This window comes from Leopardus geoffroyi, chromosome D3, assembly GCF_018350155.1.
Source record: "Leopardus geoffroyi isolate Oge1 chromosome D3, O.geoffroyi_Oge1_pat1.0, whole genome shotgun sequence".
Taxonomy (NCBI): Eukaryota; Metazoa; Chordata; class Mammalia; order Carnivora; family Felidae; genus Leopardus; species Leopardus geoffroyi.
Genome location: NC_059339.1, coordinates 8192607 through 8204666, shown reverse-complemented (window position 1 = coordinate 8204666; position 12060 = coordinate 8192607). Strand labels below are relative to the sequence as shown.

The window sequence follows — 12060 nt, the reverse complement described above, 5'->3', positions numbered from 1 at the left end:
TTGCCCAGGTACAAGAACAACTGCAAAGGAATCCTGGAAAAGGTCTCTGGAAGCTGATCCTACCAATGATACAGGGCTACCACACCTTGGTTATTTTGGGAGCCACTCAGAGAAGCTATGACTTTCTGGCTCACAGGCCACAACTGTGCACACATCCTGGATATGAGGAATAACAGAAGGGAAAATAGTTTGGTGGTCCCACAAGAAGTTAAACATAGAATTACCATAGGATGCAGCAATTCCGCTCTTAGGTATATACTGCAAAGAATCAAAAACCAAGGACTCAGACTAATACTTGCACACACGTGTTCACTGCCACACTATTCACACTAACCAAAAGGTGAATGCAACCCCAATGTCCATCAGCTGATGAGTGGATAAACACACAGGATATGCCCGTACAACAGAATATTATTCAGCCAGAAAAAGGAATGAATCACTGATGTGTGCTATAATATGGATGAATCTCAAAAACATTATGCTAAATGGAAGAAGCCAGACACAAAATGTCATGTGTTGTAGGATTCCATTTACATGAAACATGCAGACGGGGTGAATCTACAGAGACACAAAGCAGATTGGCAGTGGCCAGGAGCTGGGAGGGAGAGGGAAGTGGAGAACCACTGCCTAATGGGTGTGGGGTTTCCTCTTGAGGGGATACAAGTGATCTGGAACCAGATAAAGGCAGTGGATGCACAACACTGTGTGTATGTTAAATGTCATGGAATTGTTCACTTTGAAATAGTTAATTTTATGTTATGTGAATACACACACATACCATACACAATACACAATACAAACCAAATACATATTTGGCCAAATGGCTACGTGTTAACATCAATAACCACAGCCCAATGTCTCTGCCATAGTACAAGCATAAATCTGAAGATTTCCCAAAGGTTTGTTATTTCAACTTTACTATTACATTTTACTAATCAAATTTTAAAGTTTGAATTTTATAGTATATGAACATTAATTCCCTAAGACTGTCCCCGGGATTGTTCCACTGAACAATTGGATATTGATTTGATGTTCACTTCAAATTGTTCAAAGGCAGAGCTAAGATACTTTTGGCTGTTGTGCCAGAACAGAGCACTGTTGATAGTGATGTTGCTATCAAATTATCAAATTTTCCTTCCTTCTAGAGACTATACCATTGTGGTAAAGACATGTCCTCCTCAACTTCTGTACTTGAAAACTGGGTTGACAATGATGATGCATTTTCATGGAAATGATCCCACAAACTAAAGCTTTGCATACTGTTTGAGGATACTTCCTGAATATTTTCAAAAGCAAGCTACAGATTTTCTTCACTCATATTTTATTTTTATTGTATTTTTTTCAGGTTTTATTTTTAGGTAACCTCTCCACCCAATGTGGGGCTTGAACTCATAACCCCGAGATCAAGAGTCTCATGCTCCACCGACTGGGCCAGCCAAGTGCCCCTCTTCACTCATATTTTAAATTTCTTCTTCTTTTTTTTAATGTTTATTTATTTTTGAGAGAGAGGTAGGGGGAAGGGCAGAGAGAAAGGGAGACAGAAGATCCAAAGCGGGCTCCATACTGACAGCACCAAGCCCTATGTGGGGCTTGAACTCACAAATTGTGAGTTCATGACCTGAGCTGAAGTCAGACACTTAACCAACTGAGCCCCTCAGACACCCCACATATTTTAAATTTCTATTATCTTCAGGCCTTTATTCTTATTCAAATTATTATTCAGCCACCAAAAAATCTCTCCTAATAGCCTGCCTATCAATTTTTCTATTAAACTTTTTGAAAGTTCTTTTTATTTTGAAGACAAAATTGTGTCAATCATTATTTTACTTTAGTTATAAATGTATTTTATTTATTTTTTAATGTTTATTTTTGAGAGAGGGAGAGTGAGAGAGACAGAGTGTGAGTGGGGGAAGGGCAGAGAGAGAAGGAGACAGAATCTGAAGCAGGCTCCAAGGCTCTGAGCTGTAAGCACAGAGCCCAATGCAGGGCTGCAACTCACAAACTGTGAGATCATGACCTGAGCCGAAGTTGGATGCCCAACCGACTGAGCCACCCAGGTGCCCCTCTAAATGTATATTTAAACAACTGATAACATTTCAACATATAAAGAACCTAAGCAGACCTTTTTCATTCCAGTTACAACTAGAATACTCACCTACATTCAAAAGTGAATATTAATGTAGTAACAACATATTGCAATAACTTATAGGCCTCATTCGTACTGCTCACATTGATACTCTGATTGGAGACGATGGTTACTTAGGCAATTCCACATTCATTGATGGCGTAAAAGTTCAGAGAGGCTAGAAATGATGCTGAAGTAGTCAAATGATTACTTGGCTTTCCAGAAACTGAGACCAAAACCAAAGTCAAATGGCAGATTTGGGCCAAACAGAAAGCTGAGGCCAATGGGTCCCACCTCTAATAAAAAGGCTAATTACAGGGAACAGGAGATGAGCCTTCTGGATATTTCTCAGGGCAGGAAAGAGGCAACATTTACCCTCAGCTGGCTCAAAGAAAGTGACTGTAGTTTGTCACCTCACTTACCATTTAATTTCCTACTGACAGAGAAATGATAAAACGAGAAAAGAGGAAGTAACTGAAGAGAAAAGATGCCTCTTTCACAAACACTTCCTCTTGGTTGAGCTAACTCCCAGGCACGCCATACATCTCTCGTATCTCAGCACAGCTCATGTCACACACCGAACACTTGAGAGTTATCAAACTACTCAGATGCATAGTGTTCAGACTACACTTAAGAACAGGAAAGAACTGGGAAAATTCCAAGAGAAGGCTTTGTGATTTGCTTACATGAACTTAGAGGTGACTATTATCTGTACCCAGACAATGGAAATTCAAAATGTTATTATCAGGTAGATATTTTTGGAGTGTGACGAGTCCTTCCCTCTGTGCTTTTGTTCTCTCTTCGCCACCAATTATTACCAAGAGAAATCTTTAATGACAGACGGGGGCATAATAACTAGGAAAAAAGCAACATTTCCAGAGTGTTTTATCAAACACTAATGAGACTGAGCTTTTACTCAACTGTAAAATGGGATTCTGAGTATCACTCACATGTAGGTGGTTTTCAGAATAGACAGTGCTATGCAGAGCCAAAGAAACCTGTATTCCATTGTGTTGGATTTAGATCTGCTAGAGCTATTTATTTGGCTAATAAAATACAATAATCGCTGGGGGCTGGGAAAGATTAACACACAGTTCTGTGTATTCTAGAAATTTCTTTCTGTCTTCAATAGAGAACAAAGTAGATGGGTTTTCTTTTTTTTTTTTAATCCTGTTTCTAGGTTTATATTAGGATTTAATGACTATATATTTTTTGAGTATTTATTTATTATTGAGAAACAGAGAGAGACACAGCATGAGCATGGGAAGGGCAGACAGAAGGGGAGACACAGAATCCAAAGCAGGCTCCAGGCTCTGAGCTATCAGCACAGAGCCTAACGCGGGGCTCAAATTCACAAACCTCGAGATCATGACCTGAGCTGAAGTTGGATGCTTAACCAACCGACCCAGCCACCCAGGCACTCCTAGATGGGTTTTCGTTATGAGACAAGTTACATAAAACGTGCACCTTTATTGCTTTTTGTTGTTGCTATTGTTTTGTTTCATTTTTATTCAGACTTCCAGGTAGGCTTGAAGTGGTTGGATATGAGATCAGGAAAAGTGAGGTTTAGAGGCTACATTTCTTGGAAAGCCTTCCTGCTTCTTGCAACAGTCCCTTCTGTTTTTTAACAGATCTAGTTCAAGTTTAACCAGTACAAGTCTCTTGAGAGTGAAGCTTGGGGTGGACCCAGGGAGTGTGGTAAGCACTGTCCATGGGCGGTGGGGGCCTGGCTCAGAATCCATGCTATCATGAGCCTTCCTGAAGCTAGTTAGTCTAGCTTAGTCCGTCTGAGAGTCACCCACTCACCCCGCTTGCCAAGGGACTTCCCCAGCTTTAGCAACGAAAAACCCCATGTCCTGGCAAACTTTTCAGTCCTAGGCAAACCAGGGCGGCTATCACCTAAGGATTTACCTCTCTTGCTTTAAGCTGTACTATATACATCCTGGGTGGGTTTCAAATCACTATAAACTTTTCAAGTTAAATCTGTGTGCTTTGTAGACTTTGTCTCTTTATATCACCTACCACAGTATCTTTTTCTATCCTTGAATAGGACTCCCACCTAGTTACCACAAAATCATCATTAAATGAGGCAAGCATTTCTTCTGTTATAAATATTTATTTTTCTACTTATTTTTTAAGAGAAAAAATCCAAATTCACACAAATGGTCTTAAATTTTTTTAAAGCTCTCATTTTGTTTGGGTGAGAGACTTATCTTCTGTGCTTATAAAACTTATTTTGTAGGGGGATATCATTGTCCTAACTGAGTTAGCTTTGTACATCTCCCTTGAGCCCTGGTCCTTTGCCACATATTTGAGTGTACAAAGAAAAACATACACTGAAATCCTCCCAGAAGGAAACAAACAAAACTGTCCTGAGATTAATCACTAACTAAAGTCCTTAATAATAAATTAAATTCTTTGTAGCTTAATCTGAATTAAGAATCTTATGTTCATAATACTTCTATGGAGTTAGTAACCGTATTAGTTTCCTATTGATGCTGTAACAAACTGCCACAAATTTAGTGGCTTAAAACAACACAAATATATTATTTTATAGTTCTGGAGGTCAGAAGTCCAAAATGGGTCTTGTGGGCTAACATCGAGGTTACATTCCTTCTGTAGGCTGTAGAAGGAATTCACCTGTTGCCTTTTCCAGCCTCATTCCTTGGCTCATGGCCTCCAGCTAGCAATCTCTTCCCTCTGACCTGCACTGCTGTTGTCCCAGGCCTTCTCTGACTATGTCTTCAGCAGCCCCTCCTTAACATTTTTGAAGGACCCTTGTGAAAAGCTCGCCTGGATAATCCAGGACAATCTCCCCATCTCAAAATCCTTAACTTAATCACATCTTCAATGTCTCTTTTGCCAAATAAGAGAACATATTCACAGGTTTCAGGGATTAGGACATGGATGTGGAGGGGGCACATTATTCTGCCTCCCACAGTAATTAAGACACCATCTTAGAAAGTTACCAGATTTGACACTAATGGCACTGTATCTTTGGGTCTTATTTTCCTGAGTCTGTTGGATAATCCTTCCAAATATTTAGAATCTAATAGTTGTAAGTAAATTTGAGATATTTGATGACACTGTATGCTAGCATCAGGGAGCATGATGAAATGTACGGGGTTTCCAATAACTATCACCTCCATAAGCAAGATTTCTCCCATGTCAAGTTGACCCCCACAATCCTCATTATCCCTTAATCTTGGTACACACCAAGTAGTCGAGCCACAAAAACAATCCCACATAACACTGCACACTGATTTAGAGTGAACAAAACAGCTTCACCGCATCTGAAGGCTGCATAATGAAATAATTAAGAGCCAAGATTATGGAATCAGACAAACATGGACTCAAATCCTGGCTCAACTGCTTGTATGGACTCTCAGAGTCTGTTGTTCTCTTCAATGCCTACCTCATGCTTCATGGGAGACTGAATGAAATGAAGTTTATGAAGCATTTAGCAGTGTCTTGGCTGTTGTTATTACTATCATAAAGACAATGCCATACTTGACACTGTAACACTGATCTCCATTTGACATAAAGAAACACTGCCAAAAAGTTAATAGCTCTAAGGATGCACAACCAGTAAATAACCATATTCCAGTGCCTGGCATACACAGGACCCATTCCTGAATACCTTGTTTTCAGTTAGAGCAGACCCAGTCCCTACATGTCAACCTCACAACTGTCCCATTACCTCCTGAGTTCGCAACTTCATCCCCTATGCATCCTCTACTCTCTGTCACCTTCCAAAGGGGGTGGCGTCCAAGGTCTTTTTTACACCCAAGACCAAATGTCAAAGGCGCTCGGATTTCAAAACACAGTTACAGAAAAACATCCAGTTCAGCAGCAAGAATATCATACTTCCCATTTTCTCTGTTTCAATAACCTGTAATCCCTGCTACCATGAATGAGAGAAGACATTTGCAGAGCATATATCTGATATAGAATTGTACCCAAATACATAAAGAACTCTTAAAACTTAAAGGGGCAAGTCACTCAATTAAAAAAATGGGCAACGGATCTGAACAGACATTTCTCCAAAGATGTACAGATTGGCCAACAAGCACATGAAAAACTCAATTATCATTAATTATGGAAATGCAAATCAAATATACATACAAACATTTACATGTTTGAGTATGGGTAGATTACAGTCCATATTGATTATTTTCAGGAATCCTACTGAGATATTAGAAAATATTTCTTGTTAAAGGGACTCTGGGTTGGATAGGGTTGGGACACACAGAGGATTATCTGTGATTAGCACATGGCCTCTAAAAGAAGAGGGGTTTTTTTTCTTCCACAACAGCTTCAGGCTTAAGGACTCCATGGGGGAAAGAAACAGTAAAATTATAAAATAATTTATTCCTCACTTTTGCTACCAACATGTTCTATATTTAGGGGATAGGCTGTTTCTGGAGGTATATATAATTATACATTTGGACTACGTGTATCTGTCATTATGTTATACAATGACGTATTTCACAAGGTCTATGTGCCAGATAAGTAAATCTTACATCTTTAAATGCCCGAACATTTAATTTAAACATTTTTTTTTCATTAAAGATACTCCTGAACAAAGAATACAGCTTCATCTGACAGGCCTTTTGTGGCTCAAGACCATTGTAACAAACATCATTCTTACCATGCTATAACCAAATGATGCCCTAAGGTGCACTGAGGTCAGCCACCGCAAGCCTGTCAAATAAATGGTCCTAGACTTAATGCGCTTTTTGGAGTTTTTGGCTCTACTTTTCCCAAAGACTTGTTTTTATGGGCTATTAATTTCTTTTTTATTGCTCTTAGTATTGGTGGCTTCAGGCAATTCCTCCCTTTAATTGGCTGCATTGATACAAATATTTAATGCCCACATTACTGGTGACAGTACATCTTTCACCTCTTGGAACCCAGCACTATAGCCAAAGTCTTTTCAATTCCAAGTTTCAAAGCCTACTAGGTTAAGGAGGGGGAAAATTAACATTAATTATGAGGCTATGAAGATATCTTAGTGGCAAAAGTGAAGCAAGGGGGCAGAACCAGGAAACGAAACTCAGCAGAAACCAAAGAGGCCATTTTCTTAGTCGCTCTCACCTCTGTGCCCCTTTGCCCATTTGTCTCATTCTTTTGTTTCTGCAGACTCCCCTTCTGGGCTTCTCCATGGACATGACTCTGCCACAACTGGAAGGTTACATCAACTCAGTTCTGGTCACTTGCAGAGAACAAAGAACTTCTTCTCTCCAATTGCCACAGTCCCAGAGGAGAGAATCGGGTTGGCCCTTTGGGGTTAGGTTTCCTGCGTGGCCCAAATGATAAGGTCACACAGTATAAAAATGGCTGTTGGGGCCACCTCTGCAAGGGAGGGCAGTTTTTAGAGGAAGAGCATTGTGGTAAACTGGCTTAGTGTACAACAAAGGAGCCAGATGATTCATATGTCAGAACTTAATCTAAATTAAAAATAAGCTCTGTGTGAGGGCCCGAGGAGCTCCCCTGTGAAGAAAAAAACATGAGGCTTGGCCCCATTTTTGTGTATGTATATTGTTTTTTTCTGAGGCCTTGGTTGTCTACTCCCTGTTTCTTTTCTTTTCTTTTCTTTTTTTTAATTTGATATGATTCACACACCATACAAATCACCCTCTTAAAATGTGCAGTTTGGTGACTTTTAGAATATTCACAAGGGTTCTATAATTATCACCATTATGCAATTTCTGGAACATTTCATCACCCCAAACAAATTTCATACTCATTGGCAATCAATCCCCATTATTCTTTTCCCCCAGCCCTAGGTAACTGCTAATCTACTTGCTACTTTTCCTACTCTGGACATTTCATATGAACAGAATCACATAAGATTTGGCCTTTTGTAACTGGCTTTTTTCAGTTAGCATTATGTTTTCAAGGTTCATGCACATTGCAGCATGTATCTGGGTTCCATTTCTTTTTATGGCTAAGAAATAGTCCATTGTCTGGACATACCACATTTGTTTCCCCATTCATCAGCTGATAGACGTTTAGGTGATTTCCACTTGTTGGCTACCAGGGATGATGCTGTGAACATTGATGCACAAGTTTTTGCATGAACATCTTTTCAATTCTCTTGCTGTACAGAACACTGTCACCTGGTAATTGTGTAACATTTTGAGGAACGGCCAAACTGTTTTCCAAAGGGGCTGTACCATTTTACTTTCCTGCCAATTATACAGCAGTGTAGGAGTCTTCCAATGTATCCATAGGCTTGCCATCTTTTTGACTGTCCCTCATCTTAATTATAACCATGCTAGCGGATGAAGTGGGATCTCACTGTGATCTTGATTTGCATTTCCCTAATGCATGACACTGAACATCTTTTTATGTTCTTATTGACCATTTTGTATCTTCTTTGTAGAAATGTCTATTCAAATCCTTTGCCCATTTTCAATTGGGTTGTCATTTTACTGATGACTTATAAAAGTTAAATAAGAACTCTTAGTTAGGATATTTAAGATACTATACCCTTATCAAATACATGATTTGTAAATATTTTTCACATTCTGTTTCTTTTCATTTTCTTGATGTCCTTTGAAGCACAAAAGTTTTACATTTTGATGAAGCCCAATTTGTCTTTTTTTCACCTGTGCTTTAGGCATCATGCCTAAAAAACCACTGCCTAATCCAAAGTCACAAAGATTCACACCTGTTTTCATTTGAGTCTTACAGTTTTGCTCTTATGCTTAGGTCTTTGATGCATTTGGAGTTAATTTTTATACATGGTATGAGATAGGGGTCCAACTTCATCATATGCATGTAGATTCCAGTTGTTCCAACACCATTTATTGAAAAGACTTCTTTCCTTATTGAATTATCTCGGCACCTTTACTGAAAATCTCATTTTTTAAAAACTAAATTCCCAAGGTTGCTCAGTAACTGACTATACTCAGTCAAGTATACAACAAATATGCAACTGGATGTGACTTAAGATGTAGGTATGTGAAAAGTCCCAGCTGTAATCAGCAGTTACTTTCACTTTACATAAACTAAGATTACTCTGGCTAGTACAATGGATATATTTTTATTTATTTATTTTGAGAGAGAGAGCGCACGCAAGCAGGGGAGAGGCAGAGAGAGAGGGAAAGAGAGAATCCCAAGCAGATTCTGGGCTGTCAGTGCAGAACCTGATGCAGGGCTTGATCTCACCAATCTCGAGATCATAACCTGAGCTGAAATCAAGAGTTGGACACCTAACACTAAGTGACACCCAGGTGCCACTATATTCACTATCTTGACTAGTGATGGTTCCCTGGATATATACACATATCAGACTTAAACAATTGTACACTTTAAATATGTGCAGTTTACTGTACATCAATTATACCTCAAGAAAGTGGTTTTATTATTTTTATTTTTATTATTTTTTAAATTTAAATCCTAGTTAGCATATAGTGTAATAATGATTTCAGGAATAGAATTTAGCAATTCATCACTTACATATAGCACCCAGTGCTCATCCCAACAAGTGTCCCCCTTAATGCCACTTACCCATTTAGCCCATCCCCCCAGCCAACACTCCACCAGCAACCCTCAATTTGTTCTATTTAAGAGTCTCTTATGGTTTGTCTCCCTGTTTTTATCTTATTTTTGCTTCCCTTCCCTTATGTTCATCTGTTTTATTTCTTAAAGTCCACGAGTGAAATCATATTTGTTCCTCTGACTTATTTCACTTAGCATAACACACTCGAGTTCCATCCATGTTGTTATAAATGGCAAGACTTCATTCTTGTTGATCGCTGAGTAATATTCCATTACACACACACACACACACACACACACACACACACACACACACCTTTTTTTTTTTTTCTTAACGTTTTTATTTTTGAGACAGAGAGAGACAGAGCATGAACGGGGGAGGGGCAGAGAGAGAGGGAGACACAGAACACACTCCACATCTTCTTTATCCATTCATCAGTCATTGGACATTTGGGCTCTTTCCATATTTTGGCTATTGTCGATAGTGTTGCTATAAACATTGGGGTACATGTGTCCCTTCGCATCAGCACTCCTGTATCCTCCGGATATATACTAAATAGTGCAATTTCTGGGTCATAGGGTAGTTCTATTTTTAATTTTTTGAGGAATCTCCATACTGTTTTCCAGAGTGGCTGCATTCCCACCAACAGTGTAAAAGGGTTCCTTTTTCTCAGCATCCACGCCAACATGTGTTGTTGCCCGAGTTGTTAACGTTAGCCATCTGACAGGTGTGAGGTGGTATCTCATTGTGGTTTTGATTTGTATTTCCCTGATGATGAGTGACATCGGTTGGCCATCTGGATGTCCTCTTTGGAAGTGTCTGTTCATGTCTTTTTCCCGTTTCTTCACTGGATTATTTGTTTTTGGGTGTTGAGTTTGATAAGTTCTTTATAGATTTTGGACGCTAACCCTTTATCTGATATGTCATTTGCAAATGTTTTCTCCCATTCTGTCAGTTGCCTTTCAGTTTTGCTGATTGTTACCTTCACTGTGTAGAAGCTTTTTATCTTGATAAGGTCCCAACAGTTCATTTTTGCTTTTGTTTCCCTTGCCTCTAGAGACATGTCAAGTAAGAAGTTGCTGCAGCTGAGGTCAAAGAGGTTGTTGCCTGTTTCCTCCCCTAGGATTTTGATGGCTTCCTGTTTTACATTTAAGTCTTTCACCCATTTTGAGTTTATTTTTGTGTATAAGAAAGTGATCCAGGTTCATTCTTCTGCATATTGCTGTCCAGTTTGCCCAACACAATTTGCTAAAGAGACTGTCTTTTTTCCACTGGATAATATTCTTTCCTTTGTCAAAGATTAGGTTGCCATATGTTTGTGGGTCCATTTCTGGGTTCTCTATTGTGTTCCATTGATCTGAGTGTCTATTTTTGTGCCAGTACCATACTGTCTTGATGATTACAAGCTTTGTAATACAGTTTGAAGTCTGGAATTGTGATGCCTCCAGTTTGGTTTTCTTTTTCAGGATTGCTTTGGCTATTTGGGGTCTTTTCTGGTTACATACAAATTTTAGGATTGTTTGTTCTAGCTCTGCAAAGAATGCTGGTGTTATTTTGATAGGGATTGCTTTTAGTTTTTTTTTTTTTTTTTTTTTGATGTTTATTTATTTTGGAGAGAGAGTGCACACACAAGTGGCAAGCAGAGGAAGAGCAGAGAGAGAAGGAGACAGGGGATCCAAAGCAGGCTCCACACTTTCACTACAGTGCCTGATGGAGGGCTCGAACCCACAATCACGACCTGAGCCAAAGTCAAATGCCTAACTGACTGAGCCACCCAGGTGCCCCAAGAAAGCAGTTTTTAAAAACAGGTGAACTAAGTGCAAGAATGTACATGAAGTAACTTTCTTTTCCTAATCATTTTTCAAGATCAGCTTCTCTGGTTGGTCCTAAGGATAGATTACCAACTAGTAATTTAGGAAAACTTGTTTATACATTTCTCTTACCTGCTTTTTTCCCAAACACAAGCAAACCATTTAAATTCAAAATTTTTAAGACTGGGACCATCTCTTTACTATGGGATAAGTATTGATGAGAGCTAGAACTGAGTTTGGGACCTTAAGGAAAGCATTTTTAAGTCTCCTTCCAATGAGAATTTAGCAACTGGATTTTCCTTTTCTACATAGAATTTAAGACCTCCCAAAGGCACCAAGCTCCATTTTGGCAGAGATTTCATCTATCTGTTCGCCCTCATACCCCTAGCATTAAGAATACTGCCAAGCACACAACAGGCACTCGGTAAATATCTGTCAATGAATGAATAAAATTCCACTTAAGCTGTCACCACCTTTTCTTGGGACCATTTTGGACTGAGACAGGTGGCAGTTCTATGCCTCCTTCTAACTCAACAATTCCATCTCTAGAGGTAGATATTGTCTGTTTTCTCCAAATTTTCTTATTATTCACTTTTTTGTATCTGGATAAATAA

General features: G+C 39.1%; 1 protein-coding gene across 2 annotated transcripts in view; it reads right to left on the bottom strand.

Moving 5' to 3' along the window:
- Positions 1-12060, bottom strand: part of IFT81 (intraflagellar transport 81) — a 228095-nt gene that overhangs the window by 214917 nt on the left and 1118 nt on the right. The gene's annotated exons all lie outside the window — the stretch shown is intronic.